The sequence below is a fragment of the Theropithecus gelada genome, chromosome 15, assembly GCF_003255815.1.
Source record: "Theropithecus gelada isolate Dixy chromosome 15, Tgel_1.0, whole genome shotgun sequence".
NCBI classification, from domain to species: Eukaryota; Metazoa; Chordata; class Mammalia; order Primates; family Cercopithecidae; genus Theropithecus; species Theropithecus gelada.
This window is the reverse complement of record NC_037683.1, coordinates 77783025-77798806: the sequence shown is the minus strand read 5'-3', so window position 1 is coordinate 77798806 and position 15782 is coordinate 77783025. Positions and strand designations below refer to the sequence as shown.

Genomic DNA, 15782 nt, shown 5'->3' with positions numbered 1-15782 from the left:
CTATCAAAAAGTGGGTGAAGGATATGAGCAGACACTTCTCAAAAGAAGACATTTATGCAGCCAACAGACACATGAAAAAATGTTCATCATCACTGATCATCAGATAAATACAAATCAAAACCACAACGAGATACCATCTCATGCCAGTTAGAATGGCGATCATTAAAAAGTCAGGAAACAACAGATGCTGGAGAGGACGTGGAGAAATAGGAATGCTTTTACACTGTTGGTGGAACTGTAAACTAGTTCAACCATTGTGGAAGGCAGTGTGGTGATTCCTCAAGGATCTAGAACTAGAAATACCATTTGACCCAGCCATCCCATTACTGGGTACGTACCAAAGGATTATAAATCATGCTACTATAAAGACACATGCATATGTATGTTTATTGCCGCACTATTCACAATAGCAAAGACTTGGAACCAACCCAAATGTCCATCAATGATAGACTAGATTAAGAAAATGTGGCATATACACCCCATGGAATACTATGCAGCCATAGAAAAGGATGAGTTCATGTCCTTTGCAGGGACATGCATAAAGCTGGAAATCATCATTCTCAGCAAACTATCACAAGGACAGAAAACCAAACACTGCATGTTCTCACTCATATATGGGAACTGAACAACGAGAACACTTGGACACAGGGTGGTGAACATCACATATCAGGGCCTGATGGGGGATGGGGGAAGGGGGGAGGGATAGCATTAGGAGAAATACCTAATGTACATGACGATTTGATGGTATACATGTGCCATGGTATACATGTGCCTAGGTATACATGTGCCATGTTGGTTTGCTGCACCCATCAAATCGTCATGTACCCTAGAACTTAAAGTATAATAATAAAAATAAAAATAAATTTAAAAAAGAATCTTCCAAGGATGTCTCAAGAATGTGGAGTATATATATCTATACAGAACACGCTATGTCATGTTAGGGGCCTTTATTGTTTTTATACCTTTCCTGTGGGATTCTGATATTTCAGTGCTAACTTTTTAAAGCCTTCAAACACTGGAGTCCACTGAAAGTCACTGGCATCACTTTTACAAGATTGGTTAGGCTCTAACCCCTCCCCATCAGAGATGGGCCTCCATGTAAGAGGAGATAAAAACTGTAAGCCTTCACACCTGCAGCTGAAATCCTAAACCTGATAGTCAGGGTCCTTGCAGTTGGGGGAAGCTGAAGGTTTCACAATAAACTACAAAGATTTATTTTTCCTCCTGCTAGAGAACAATAAACTCCTTCTGAAGAATGTAGGATCCTAGGCAAATAATTACCACTAAGGCACATGTTTCAGAGGACTGTCTGAAAGCATCCATTGATAAACTCCCGTGACGCCTAAAATTGCCCTTGTTCTCCCAGCCCCTAAAGAAACTGGGTCAAAACGGAAGCAGACAATGAGCCTCAAACAAACAGCAGACTGAGCCTCTCTTCTCTCACGTGTGTGTTTATCAGGAAATTCAAACATGACTTAAACAAGACATAGAATTATTTATTTCTAATGTGGAATGTGGTAGAAAAGTATCTGAAGGAAAAAGAAAGGTGTGTGCAGCAGGGGTGGGGATCGGGGGTTACCACTTACAAGTGGTTAGGTAGACAGAAGCTATCGGGATCATTCTGGACTGCTGGAAATGGCTATAGTCTCAACATTTTCTAGGACAGTCTGGTATAGAGCTTTGTATCTAAGCCTAAATACATCAAAATCTACCCCTTGAAAAATGTAGCCAAACATATCTCTACCTCCTAATAACTATGTGGATCAGAGGAACTGGAAGAAAAAAACAAAAAGGTCAAAGAGGCCTAACTAGTATTTTATTCATGTAATTCAAAGAAAGAACAGGGTCATAAAGACTTGACAAACTAAATGTGTATTATTTGAAAACTGAGTTTTGTTTGCTTGTTTTTAAAAGAGAACATAGCATTAATTTTTACCAGAAGTTTGAAAACTCTTCAGATGTCATCAAACACGTTTCTAGGCTGCAGGATTTTCACCAATTTCTCCCATATGTCAGATGCATGACACACCAAACTCCATTAACAAATAGGGCACAACTGCTGTGGCTAATATTTTAATGTTCAGTCAAAGATGGACTTTTTGCCATTTGTATTTATTTTAGGTGCTGGACCAGCGGAAGGTACTAATGTTTATAGATGATACATACAAGGCGAATGTATATGTATCACGCATATATACAGGGGCTGAATCTGTCTCATTGCTCATTTGTAGAACACAATTACAGATTAGAGTGCACTGGGAGAGGCCCAGGTATAAAACACATCCTGTTCACTTCTAAATAATTTTGGGCTTAAAAGAATCATTGGAGAGATGTGCACACCTGAATATTTGCGTACCTGTGTTTAGGTTCACTTACATTTTGATAAGTCCATGAAAGCCTTCTTTCAGAGGGATTGGCCTAAATAAATACCAAATAAAACTTTCTCCCCATCCTCCTGAAATAAAAAACTAAGACAGAGAGGTATGTTTCATTTGCAGGATATTTTTCAAGTACATATAAATGTCGCTTCATAAAGACTGGTGTCAAACATCACAACTGGGTTTAATTTTTTTTAGCTGTGGTAAAATTCACGTTAACATTTACCATTTTAGCCATTTAAAAGTATATACTTTATATTAAATGCATTCATAATGGTGTACAACTCTCACCACCATCTAGTTCCAGAACATTTTCATTACCCTGAAAGAAAGTCCTATAGCCATTTAGCCATTCCTCATTCCCACCCACACCCTGGCCCCTAGTCAACCACTAGTTGGATTTCTGTCTCTATAGATTTACCTGTTCTGGACATGTCATAGAAACTGAATGATAAAATATGTGGCCTTTTGTGTCTACATTTTTCACTTTGTACAGTGTTTTCAAGGTTCATCAATGTTGCAGCATGTATCAGAACTTCATTCTAAAATTTCATTGTATGGATATACCACATTTTGTTTATCCATTCATCCACTGATGGACATTTGAGTTGTTTCCATCTTTTGCCTATTATGAGTAGTGCTACTAAAAACATCATGTACACGTTTTTGCTTAAATGTCTGTTTTTAATTATTTTAGGTGTATAGACCTAGGAGTAGAATTGCTGGGTCACATAGTAATTCAGTTTAACCTATGGAGGAACTGCCAAATGGTGTTTCACAGCATTTATGCCATTTTGCATTCATGTTTAACTTAATTATTTTTTAATTTTTATTTTTTTGAAAGAGTCTCACTCTGTTGCCCAGCCTTAAGTGCAGTGGCACTATCTCAGCTCACGGCAATCTCTGCCTCCTAAGTTCAAACAATTCTCCTGCCTCAGCTTCCTGAGTAGGTGGGATCACAGGCACACACCCCCACATCCAGCTAATTTTTGTATATTTTGGTAGAGACAGTATTTCGCCATGTTGGCCCAGCTGGTCTCGAACCCTTGGCCTCAAGCAATCCACTTGTCTTGGCCTTCTGAAGTGCTAGGATTACAGGCATGGTTCACAGCGCCTGGCCTCATGTTTAATTTTATAACTGGTATTAACTACCATGAGGGGCCATTGTGGGATCAAACAATAGCTTCTCCTTATCATCCAGGCCCAGCTCACCAAACACCTCCTGAGACAGAACCTTTTGGTCAAGCAAGTTACAAAGCTCCTCCTCCCCACCCCAGGCACTTTGCTGACATCATTGGTTTAATCTCTTCACAGCACTTTCAGATTCCCCCAAATCATTTATTTATTCACTAGTTAACTGTCTACCTCTCTTACTTTCCAGACTTAAACTCCATGAGGGCAGAACTCTTCCTGTCTTGTTCGACACAGTATCTCCCAAGCCTAAAACAGTCCCAGGCACATAGCAGTTCTTTCTCTAGTGGATAAATGTCTCAATGGTGCTCAAGGCTAAAAAAAACAAAAAAACAAAAAATCTACAAGACAGAGGAAGAGCCAGACTCAGTGCCTATTTGTTTTCTTTCTTCATTTAAAAAAAGAAAAAACAATTCTGGATAGCAACTGGCAGCAAAGCCCCATGAAGAGAAAGGAATATGGCCCCAGAGGCCACCCAATTAGTGACACAACTGGCAAACTGTAGACTGCTGATATCTCCAATGTTCTTCTAAAGTTCTGCCTTTCTTTACGTTGCACAGACCATCAAACATGGCAATCTGTTGTTTTTGTTCCTGAGGTAAAGACAGTTTGCTTCAGGCTTTGAGATTTTGTTTTGTTCTGTTTTGTTTATCAAATAAAAGCCTCCAATATCTTACTTCAAGGTCAAAACGAAAAGTCAGGTTACTCTTTGAATAGCTTCTTGCTATTTGAATGAGAAAGGAGAACAAAGAAAAAATGTATGAGTTAAACACAAAGCCTTCAAAAGGTCTAACTTCTTCAAAGATGAAGAGCTGAAGATGAAGACACAATAGCTTGGAGAGGCTAAAAACCCACCCAAAGTCACAGGGCTCTCTGGTGGCACAGCAGGAAGCCTGTTCACACTCACCAGCAGAACATCAGCTCTGTGAGGGCAGAGACCTCACCCTTCATGGTCACTGCTCTATTCTCAGCACAGACCAGAGCCTGCAAACAACGTACTCTATAGATGTTTCCTACAACTCCACAAGACCTCCACCTTTCCGAGCTCTCAAAGGCACAGATCAATAACACATATTTTCCCAAGCTCAGAGGAACCACCTGAATTAAACGGTTGGTTATAAACATGTTGGCGAGAGTCACAGGAGGATGTGCTCTGGAGTGAATTCTTCAGTCAGGGCCTATGGGTTCTGCAGGTACAGAAATAGCAGTCCACAGAGAAGGAGGCGAACATAGGTCTCATCAGTGTAGAGCAGGTCACAAGTCACACTGGTCACAAAGTTTCCTCCATGACAATTCAGATCTTTTTTTTTTTTTTTTTTTTTTTTTTTTGAGACAGAGTCTCGCTCTGTCACCCAGGCTGGAGTGCAGTGGCCGGATCTCAGCTCACTGCAAGCTCCGCCTCCCGGGTTCCCGCCATTCTCCTGCCTCAGCCTCCCGAGTAGCTGGGACTGCAGGCGCTCGCCACCTCGCCCGGCTAGTTTTTTGTATTTTTTAGTAGAGACGGGGTTTCACCGTGTTAGTCAGGATGGTCTCGATCTCCTGACCTCGTGATCCGCCCGTCTCGGCCTCCCAAAGTGCTGGGATTACAGGCTTGAGCCACCGCGCCCGGCCGACAATTCAGATCTTAAAGATCTAATTGTCATTCTTCCTGAAATTTGACTTAATTATTTCCCCTATAAAACTGTGCTGTTTCTCAACAACAAAAAAAAGTAACAGCACATTGCAGTTGGTCAAACTAGAACGTTTTGAAGCCGGAGTGGATTTTTTTTTTTTTTTGTTATGTCTTGTTTGATGGTCTCTCTCTGTGTGTGCATGTGTGTTCTTGAGCAAAACATTTGAGAAACTGTCAGTTTTCCACATTTTGCCCCTTGATATGCTTGACCACAATGGGTTTTCAGGGCTCAGAAGATTCCATTTGTTAAAATGAAGATATTGGTCCAAATAATGGTCTCCCAAGTCTTGCCACAGGAGCTACAAATGAGCCTTCCTGGGATTTAACAAGGATCTGGCTAATGTTGATATCTAGAGTTTTTAAAAAATCATGATTATGGTACTTGATTTTTAAAACTGTATTTTCCTCTTTTCGTGGTCCAGTGAGTAAGGGGAGAATGAGAGAAGGCAAGGCCTTTTTCATCTTTCTCCTTTCCATTACTTCTGCATCCTGAACCAAGAATGAACAGTACAACTGGGGCTCCTTGCTTCTCAGCATATGGAGTTGTCATTCTTGACATCAATAGAGTTGGCAAGAGCCTCTGTTTTCTCTTTCCTGGGCTATTCTGAGAAATGTAGCTACAGATGTCGAGTCTGACTAAGCAGAATCTGGCCTCAGATTACTCTAAATTCCAGGTGCAACTAAATCAAGGGTGCCTCTGTGCATCCCTGTTCCTGATCCTATTTTTTCTATGTCCCTCAGCATCACTGGCAAGCCCCTTTACTGAGCTCTTTCCATATGCCAAGTTCAGGGCCTGACCATGGGAGTTCCAAGATGATCAACACTGAGTTTAAGTTCTCAGGAGCTTGCAATCTTGAGATGTATAAAAGCTTAAAATATATCATTACACTATAGAGAATCTGTGACATTAAACCTCGTAAGAAGGCTTACAGGACCTTCCTACGGAAGGTTCAACTTGAAATGTGAAGCAAATATGTTGCTCTGCTGCATGTTCAAAGGCCTGCAGAGGAAACAAGGAATGGTGGTGTTATCACTTTCAAAGGCAGGCCTCTGTGATCAGATCCAAAACAAAACACACAAAGGCTTTTGTTTTCCATGGATCAACCACAGCAAGCTGGCTCAAGTTCAACAACAGCCAACTTCCAGCTTCACTGGAGGGATGTAAAGGAGCCCTATCAATGGTCTGCCTTTCAGAACAGGACTTCTCTTCCTTTCTTAGAACATTTCTTTTGCAGGTAAAATTGGGTTGAATGAACGTTGATGGCAGCGACAGAGGAAGGAAGGAAGTCTATATTCTGAACAGGGTAAGCAGACAAAGGAAACTCTCTTCCTCCTTTGCCAAAGTGATGGGGAGAATGGTGAAAGGTCGATAGGATGATCATGTGCAATTAATACTAGACCCTGTTTAGTTCCACACATCAGCTACGTCTGTCCCTATTGTAGGCATCATCCAGCCCCCATTTGGCCCTGATTATATGGAGCCTAGATACGATTCATCCTAGCGTATAAGAATAGCACCAAACAGGGTTTGCAATAGCAATTCTAATAGCAGGGTGTCCTGCAAAGTAGAATTTCTAATTTATCTCTAACATCCCTTCCAGCTCACAGAGCCTACATTTGAGGACGAACCTTGAAGACATGGGAATAAAACTGTCCTCTTGGGGATTTTATTCTTATTTCACTGTCATAATGTAAACTCTCTGTGGATGCAGCCTCAAATACAAGACTCCTTTTTAAGCTACTAGTTTTAAGAGTGGCTGAGATGGGCACCATCTGCTCACAGGGTTTCCTTTAAGTTGTTAAAATCTTCCTTTTCCTATTTAGAATTCAGAGTTTCAAATGGAATACCCTTGGGAGAGGTAACAAATGAAATGAAATTCAACCTAAGATTCAAATGCCAGTTTTGCAGGAGACTTTCTACGAAGCCAGACTTTGGGAAGAAAGTAAAGGTTGAAGAGAGAAGAGAGGAAAAAGCAAAGGGAAGAAAACAGAGAGGAGGTGAGAGACAGGATATGAAAGAAAGGAGAAAAGAGAGACAAATCCAGACAAACACACACGTGTGCATATATACACACAGTGACGCACACATCCCCACCATGCACACACAAACTGTGAGGTCAAATGGCACTTAGTAAAAAAGTGGAATCGATCTATAAGGAAAAGAGAAAATGTTAATGCATAGGGAAAAGAGTTGGCAAAAGCAGCCGACTAATTGCCCAAATAAGATCATCTTTGGGTAATAGAAAAAGCTGCTCCTCTTCAAGACACATTTTTTGCCATCTGTCAGGGAAAAAAGCCACAATAATCATCTAAATTTATGATGACTAAGAATGTGAATCGTGCTCCCTGGAATTATCCAGTGCATTATCTGCATGGCTGTACATACTGGCCATGCATCCCCCACTACAACTAGGCTCCTAAATTTCATCTCATTCAAGACCATGATTCTAGAACACCTGGATGCGCAGGTTCATGAAGAGTCAACAGTGCCCTAAGGAACCAGAAGTAGAGATAATACTCATTCCAGGGTTGGCTTCATGGGCATCAAAGGCTGTGCAATCCCATCAGCCCCTACCCTTAGAAAGGCTCCTCACTAGGTCTAATGCTCTGCTGTCATCATTTTAAAATTCTTAATCATTTCTCAACAAGGGGACCCACATTTTCATTTTGCATTTGATCCTGAAATTATGAAACTCATTCTCCCTTATTTAGGACTAAATTCTCTCTGGTTGGATCTATCCCTAAAAAACATTTCTAATAAAGATATCAAAACATTTTTATGCTAAAGAGCTTGATAGGAAAGCACAAAAACAGGTAACAATGCACAATTTTTAAATGGATAATCACAGAAAAATTAAAAGCAGTACTTTTTTCATTTCCTGGAAAAAGCTTGAGTTCAGCAGGCATTTGGGGTTTGTTTCAGAATCATTATTTGTCCTTGAATAAAAAGCACAATGTAAAGTCACATTTTGTGTGAACCAGTTTACTCCTCTTCAAATGAAAAAAATTGAAAAAGAAATAAAAAAGAAAGAAAGGTCAAATCGACTTCCTAGGAAACAGAAGAATGCAGCTAGAAAAAAAAAATAGTTTACTCAACTTTTTCAATGGTACCAAAAGGAACCTTTGACACTTCTTGGCAAAGACATGATAATACTTTTAATGCTATAAGAGAAAAAGGATCTTCACTGAGAAAACTTCAGAAAAGAGGCCTTGATGATGGGCTTATGCAAAATGTACATGGCTTTGCTATGAACCTTGATCTTTTTCACAGGTAAAAAAACAAAAAGCCCAAACTGTAAAGAAAATACAATATTCTAAAAATACGTATAGGTGTTTATCTTTATTCTGGGTTTTGGAACTCAAACATTTTCTTCCAGCACACCTGGTCTTTTGAATGAGTGACCTCTCCAAACAAAGCTAAGAACAAAAGACAAAGAGAACATCCCCTGATGCACGGATTGTACTGAATCACAAATGTACCTATATCACAAGCCTTGTTTCTAGAGAAAAGGAAAAGGAAGTAAATCCAGGATTTAGCTATGAGCCTAGCTTCTTGGGTCACTGATTTCTCCAGCCAGTGATTGTCTGCAGGCCTTGTATTTTTCCTTGTTTTGTTTTGGCTTTGCTTTTTATTTGCTTGTCTAAAATTAACAACTATGAGCCACACATACACAATAGGGCATAAAAAAAGCATGGCAGACAGTAAGAAGATACTGCCCTGGGTTCAGAAACCATAGCTCTATTCAACAGTATCTTTCTTTGCCTACTGATCTCTTTGACTTTCCAGACTCCCAAGACATATTTTCTTTCCCATATTTATAGTTCCCATCTCTTTGCTCAAATTTCCCATCTATTCTTGCATTTTATCTATTTTTTCCAATAGATCCTGGACTATACTTAGCATAATAATTTTAAACTCTCCCTAATAATTCCAAAATTGGGCCATCTCTGTGTCTTCTTCTATTGACTATTTCCTCTCTTGGCCAAGAGCGACATTTGCTTGCTCCTTCTTATGTCTTATAACTGCCTTTGTGCCAAACATTTTGTGTAAAAGAACCATAGAGATTAAGTTAACATTTATTTACAGAAAAGGCCTCACACCTTCTTCTATCAAGCCACTAGTTGAGGAAGGGGGCCCTAAGTCATCTAATCTACAGTTGATCTAGGTCTGAGTGTTATTGCAGCTTTAATTAGATTCAAATCACCACTTGCTTAAATATTTTGAGGGTGGGATCAGGCCTTGACCTTTTGGCAGCTCTTGAGACCTGAGCACAGACAAGATTTCAGAGATTTTTTCTCTATGCTTTATGGCTAAGCTGTCAGTTTTCCAAACTAGGGAATATTTATCTCAGCTTTAAAGTTCAGGAGGCTGCTTTTTAAGTCATTAAAAAATTATCTTCATTCTCCATTACACTCCTGACTTTCTGCACCTCTGGAGATCTCTGCACTGCTGCTCTGCCTTCATCCTTCAGATAGTGACTACAGAAAACTGCCAGAGTGCCATGATGGGATTTCTCTCAGCTCTCCTGCCCTGTTCTCAGCCTATACCAGGCCATTGCCTTGCTTTGTGGAAAAACCACACACACCTTACAGAGAAGTTCTATTGGCTTTTCTAGCCTATTCTTGGCCTTCTGCCTACCACCCTTCTGCACTTGAACATCCATGGGAATAACTTGGAGAATGATGCAGGGATTGCTCTGTGGTTGGAGATCCTTAGGATTCTAAACAGCCAACATGTGGCCATTCAAAATTAGTTAAGTTGGGCTACTTTCTTCTTACCCTGAAAATGACAGATTCCTCCTCTTGCCAATACTTTGCCAGGGATGAAAGCAGGCCTCAGCTTGTTCTGTCCTCAAAGGGTTTGTCACTTTCTCAAATTTATTTGTGTGTGTGTGCGTGCGTGTGTGTGTGTGTGTGTGAGAGAGAGAGAGAGAGAGAGAGAGAGAGACAGAGAGAGAGACTGGCTCTCCTACTAGCTCAAAAAAAATCAAAAATCTATGATTTTGTTGTTTACTCTCACTTTTAAGGCAGGTGTGAAAGTTCCTTGCAACTTTCTACACATGTTGAATCAGAACCTTACCCCTACTTTTAAGACATGTTGAATTCTGAATGCATCCTTCCTCCTGGAACCCAAGGTTCCTGGCCAAACTGGTCAACTCATGTGAGCCCATTTGGTAGCCCTGGTAGCACATATCAGGCATTTTACTGAAAGATGTCTCAGCCAAGCTATGAGTTTGGACATCCCAACCTACTCTGAACCTCTCAATGGAATTCCCATATCTTACTTAATACTACTCTCAGTTATCCAAGACTAATGGCCTATTTAATTGACTAACCCTCCCATTTATGTCTTTACTTCAACTTTCCAATTCAACAAACATCGTCTTTTGAACCTCAAATCTGGTTCCTGATTCTCCTCCTAGCCGGCCTGTTTCTCATCATCTTCAGTGGTCATGCCTCTCAACTGAACCTAACTTTGCTCCTTCCCAGCTCACTAATAGGTGGTGCTATGATTTAATATCTGTCCCCATGTTGAAACTTAATCCCCAGTGTGGCAGTATTAAGAGGTAGAGCCTTAAGAGATGACTGCGTCATGACAGCTCTGCCCTCATGAATGATGGGTTAATGTATTAATGGGTGATTATGAGAGTGGAACTTTTAGATTTATGAAAAGAGAAGAAAGACCTGAGTTAGTTCGTTCAGACCCCTGGCCAGGTGATATCCTGTGTGCCTCAGAACTCTTTAGGGAGTCCCCACCAACAAGAAGGCCTTCACTGGATGCAGCCTCTCAACCTTGAATTCCTCAGCTTCCACAAGTGTAAGACAGAATTTCCTTTTCTTGTTAAATTACCCAGTTTTGGGGGTTATTTTAATAAACAACAGAAGAATGGACTAAGACATGTGACATATTAATTTATTCTTCTCTGTAGGTCATGCAGCCTCTGCCCAGGAATCAAAATTCTCAATTCTGCTCACAGGTACCATTTGAATGTGCCACCTCTCCCACTTTGCCCATGGATTTTCTAGACTAAGAACCTACCTGCTAGTTCCTACTTTCTGGCCTATCTCTTGCATGCTTCCGATACCCCGTTCTTCTGGTTCAGTTACACTTACACATCCTCTGCCCATTCTTCTTGTTCAGTTACACTTGCACAACCTCTGCCTCATAATGGCTGCTGATCAATTGTTAGCATTACATCACAACATAAGAAGAGAATAAAAAGAAGGACTTTCCATTCTAGACTTGGAACCTCATGTAAATAGCCATAGAATGGTTTAATTGGACACTTATAAAGACTGAACTACAAAGGATATATATTAACAAGTTTAGTGTAAAAATGAGATGTTGATACTTTTTTAGAGTCTCGGGTATACATGAAAGTTCAGCAAGATATTTGAATTATCAAAAGCTTCATGATGGCCAACAACATGACGCCCTGAAATGTTTCTAAAGAAAAAAAGCAGTATGATATCCTTTCTGCAAGCTTGTACTGCACATAGTCCATGAAGAATTATGCTAGAATGTCACAAGTGAGAAATAAGAACTGTCAATGCACATGTTACTCTGCTCCTCCTGGTTTATCAGTGTTCAGGGTGTCCTGAGACAGCTTCCTCTGCCTAGGAGATCTGAGCTTCTTTAAGTCACGTGGCAAAAGGGAGCATGAAAAATGGGGAAGGTGGCAGGACTCCTCATCCTCCTTGTCCTCACTTCATTTACCCAAGGTTTCAGGCTGTCCCAACATCTTTTCTGGACGTAATTTCATTACCACAATAGGAAGATTGAATTACTTTCTTGCCAATCACACGAAGTACATAGGTTGTGAAAGTTAATGTCTGCAAAGGGCTGTGTGTTCTTTGATGCAAAGGAGCTCAACGAATGCAGAATCATATTAAAATGATACATTACCCCTGTGCCTTAGTGACTAATTCAGGAGAGAAAGGCATTTCATAATGAAAATCTTCATGATGTTGTATAAGGTGTTCCCTGAGGACTGACTGCCAATTTCTCATATTGAAAATACTAGTGGAATTGGGAGAGAGAAGGAAGGAAAAGAAAGAAAGGGTTCTAAACTTGTTTTGCTTCTGTGCCAGTTTCGGCTACATATAAGGCCTAGCTGTAATCATACAAAATATCCAAGGCAGAGATAGAATGAATACTGGTTTAGGATTTCGAGGCTGAGGGACTACTGTCAACTATATCACATATTTGCTGTTTGATCTAGGTTAAGGCACTTACTTTCCCTAAGCCTCAGTTTCATACCTATAAAATTGGGGTTATAACTCTTCTGCCTACCCCATCATTGCTGTGAAGATGAAATAGCATATGTAAGAATGTGAAGTACACAGGAAGTGCTGTATGCAAATGATACAAATTCTTATTGCTGTTATATGAACCAAACACTTTGGAATAAACTCTCTTGACTCTTTATCTCACCAGACTAATATACAGATGGCAAACTGGGTTCCATTTCTGCAAAAAAAACAATGCACAAAGAAAAATATATATCTGAGTCAACACCACCTTATGTCTGCCTAGGGATTTGATTTGCACATTTCACAATATTCCAGAAGCAAAATGTATGAGATGTGTCCTTTCTTACCTATTACTCATATATGTTTTTATCCCTCACTTAAGTGAAATTTAACTTTTATAAAACATGTAATATGATGGATAACTCAATATAGAAGAGACTTTCATGGCCATGTAACAAACTATACTGGAAACGGGATGATATGCTTGGCCTGCCGGTTCAGGAAAGCATAACATGATTGAAACCACATCCTACCACCGAGAGTGGCTTACCCCAGGAATGAATGATGATTAAACATCTGAAAAATTTATTCATGTAATTTAGCACATTAAAAGAATAAGAAAACCAACCAGGTGATTGTCTCAATAGAGCTTTTAAAAGCTGTTGGTAAAAGCCATGCAAGTTCATGATTAAAAAAAAAAAAAATGGTGTTGTATTAAAAGCATATTCACTAAAATCAGAAGTACTGCATATTCACTATTAACTCACTACTAGAACTCAATAATGTATAAAAGGTCCTGAATAAGACAAACAAGAAAACGAATGAGACATAAATATTAGAAAGAATTACCTAGAACATTTTAGAAAATACATTGAGAAAAATTAAAGCAAACGAGAGTTCAGTAGGTTAGTCAGACACAAAATCATCATAGAAAAATAACTCCTTCACACTCCCAACTAATTAAAAAGTGAAGGTATAATGGGATCTCATCTCAGTGTACGTGTGTGAGTTCCCAATATTCAATAATACACGTACTGAAAAAAGTGAAATACATAAGTAAAGAAGAACAAATCGCAAAATTTCCTGTTTAGTGAAACAGAAAAGGTCCTGTTTCAGATGTCAAATATATTTTAAAGACCTTTTTTTTCCAACTCTGAAATGTAGAAGCTCAATAATTGACAACTAGACCACTGAAATAGAGGAAAGAATCAAGTTATAGAATAAGGCAACATTAAAATATAGTTTATGCTAAAGGTATCATATTATCTCAATAGGAAAATGATAGACCTTATTTAATTATGCTGAGAAAACCTATTTACTGAGAAAAAAACTAGATTCATACCTTGTATTATACAGTACATAAATTCTACAAGGAATAAAGAGAGATGAAGAAAAGTTATAAAAGTATTAGAAAACACAGATTTTTTTAAAATAGTAGGCTAAAGAAAACCTTCTTAAATAAGATAAAAATACACAAATCATAGAAGTTATTGATAGCTATGACTACCAAAAATTTAAAGCTTTTATACAACAAAGCACAGAAATGACACTTACATAAAATGCATGCATTAGTTCAAGATTTTCATTGATTGTCTGATTTTCTATGGGGTTCTGAAATTTTCATTTCAGAAAATATACCTACTGGATTTATAATAATGGTTATGCAAGATTCACATCCTAAGGCCGAGGCAGGCGGATCACTTGTGGTCAGGAGCTCGAGACCAGCCTGGCCAACATGGTGAAACCTTGTCTCTACTAAAAATACAAAACAAAAAAACAAACAAAAAAACGCCTGGTGTGGTGGCGCACGCCTGTAATCCCAGTTACTTGGAAGGCTGAGGCAGGAGAATCACTTGAAGCTGGGAGGTGGAGGTTGAAATGAGCTGAGACTGTGCCAGTCAGAGAGCAAACTACTTAAATCCTATTTCATTTCCATTTTCTCATATAGGGAAGTAGGCTTCAAACTGAAATTGAGGACTAATTCAGAAGGAAAAAAATAGCAAGAGAGCATGTTAACTAGGTCCCAATGTCCTGATACAGAGGGATCCTGAATCCCCAGGGAGCTGTGAGGATTTGTAGATGTGACTGGAGCACCACCATTCATCCTCTGGGGGCAAGGCAAAGAGGTTTGAAGATTAAAGCTGGCACTGTTACTAATTTTTTAGAAAAGGGAAAATGTTGGATTCTAGAAACTACAAAAGGTCAATGACTAGTCCCATTCCCAGTCAAGAGTATAAAGCTGGCTATTTTTTCTTCTGTAGGCCTAGATTTCTGATTTTTCCCAGAACTCTCCCATTCTGTAGAGTTTACAAACCAGCCCTTCCTAGGGGCAAAAACACCTCTGGGACCCCCTTCTCAGGCTTTCCCGAACTCACAGCCACCCTCCACAGAGTTCTGCTGTGGTAGCAACACAGCCCAAGGCAGAAAAAGGAGCATTCGAGAATCTGAACAAAGGATGATTCAAGAGCAAGAGGAATGAGTTATTTTTTAAGTACTACAGTATTTGTTTTATTTTCACACACTGTATAAAGCCCTTTGTTTTTTATTTTACCTCTTTTTAGTCTTCTCATACTAATGCTGTAAAACAGCCAAAGTGAGAAATTTTCTGTCATTATTCAAAATTTAATATCAAATTTGCTTGTTTTATACAAATTCCCAACTCTTCTGCCTTAATGTATTAAGTAACACAAATGTCATGTTTTACCAATTAGCAAACAGGCTTATGAAAACAGAACTCTATGTATTAACTGTGTAAGTTTCCTTTGGGCCAGAAAAAAAATTAAGTAGCAAGTTACAAATGTTTCTAAATCCATAAAGCAGTGTGATATTAATTAACTAAACTGACAAGCATAGAATGTTCCAGGTGAAGAGGTCTAAGATGCCAGTGTTTGGCTACACTTTTATGGATGTATAGATGACATCCATAAAAATTACATGGTTACAGCATACAGTATATTTTAGCCCTGAGATTATATCATGTAGTTCTAACTTTAATTAGAAAGGACAAAGGAAATACAGGCTAAGAAGACTGTAATTTTAAATATAAGATTAAAACAAGGATAGGAAAATACATTTTTGGCACATAAAAAATATGAGACTTCCTGGTGAAAAGGTGGTATAACCATACATATATCGCTCTGCCTCCTTCTAACATCTCATTGAAATGACCCAAAGAATATTTAAAAAAAAAAAAAAAAATTGGTTCATTAAATCCTTTAATGAATTTGTAAGGGAAAAAAAAATCACATACCAGAAATTTCAAGGCTTTTTTTTTTTTTTTTTTTTTT

At 39.0% G+C, this 15782-nt stretch overlaps 1 protein-coding gene across 2 annotated transcripts in view; it reads right to left on the bottom strand.

Moving 5' to 3' along the window:
• Positions 1–15782, bottom strand: part of GLIS3 (GLIS family zinc finger 3) — a 488814-nt gene that overhangs the window by 239341 nt on the left and 233691 nt on the right. The window lies entirely within an intron of this gene.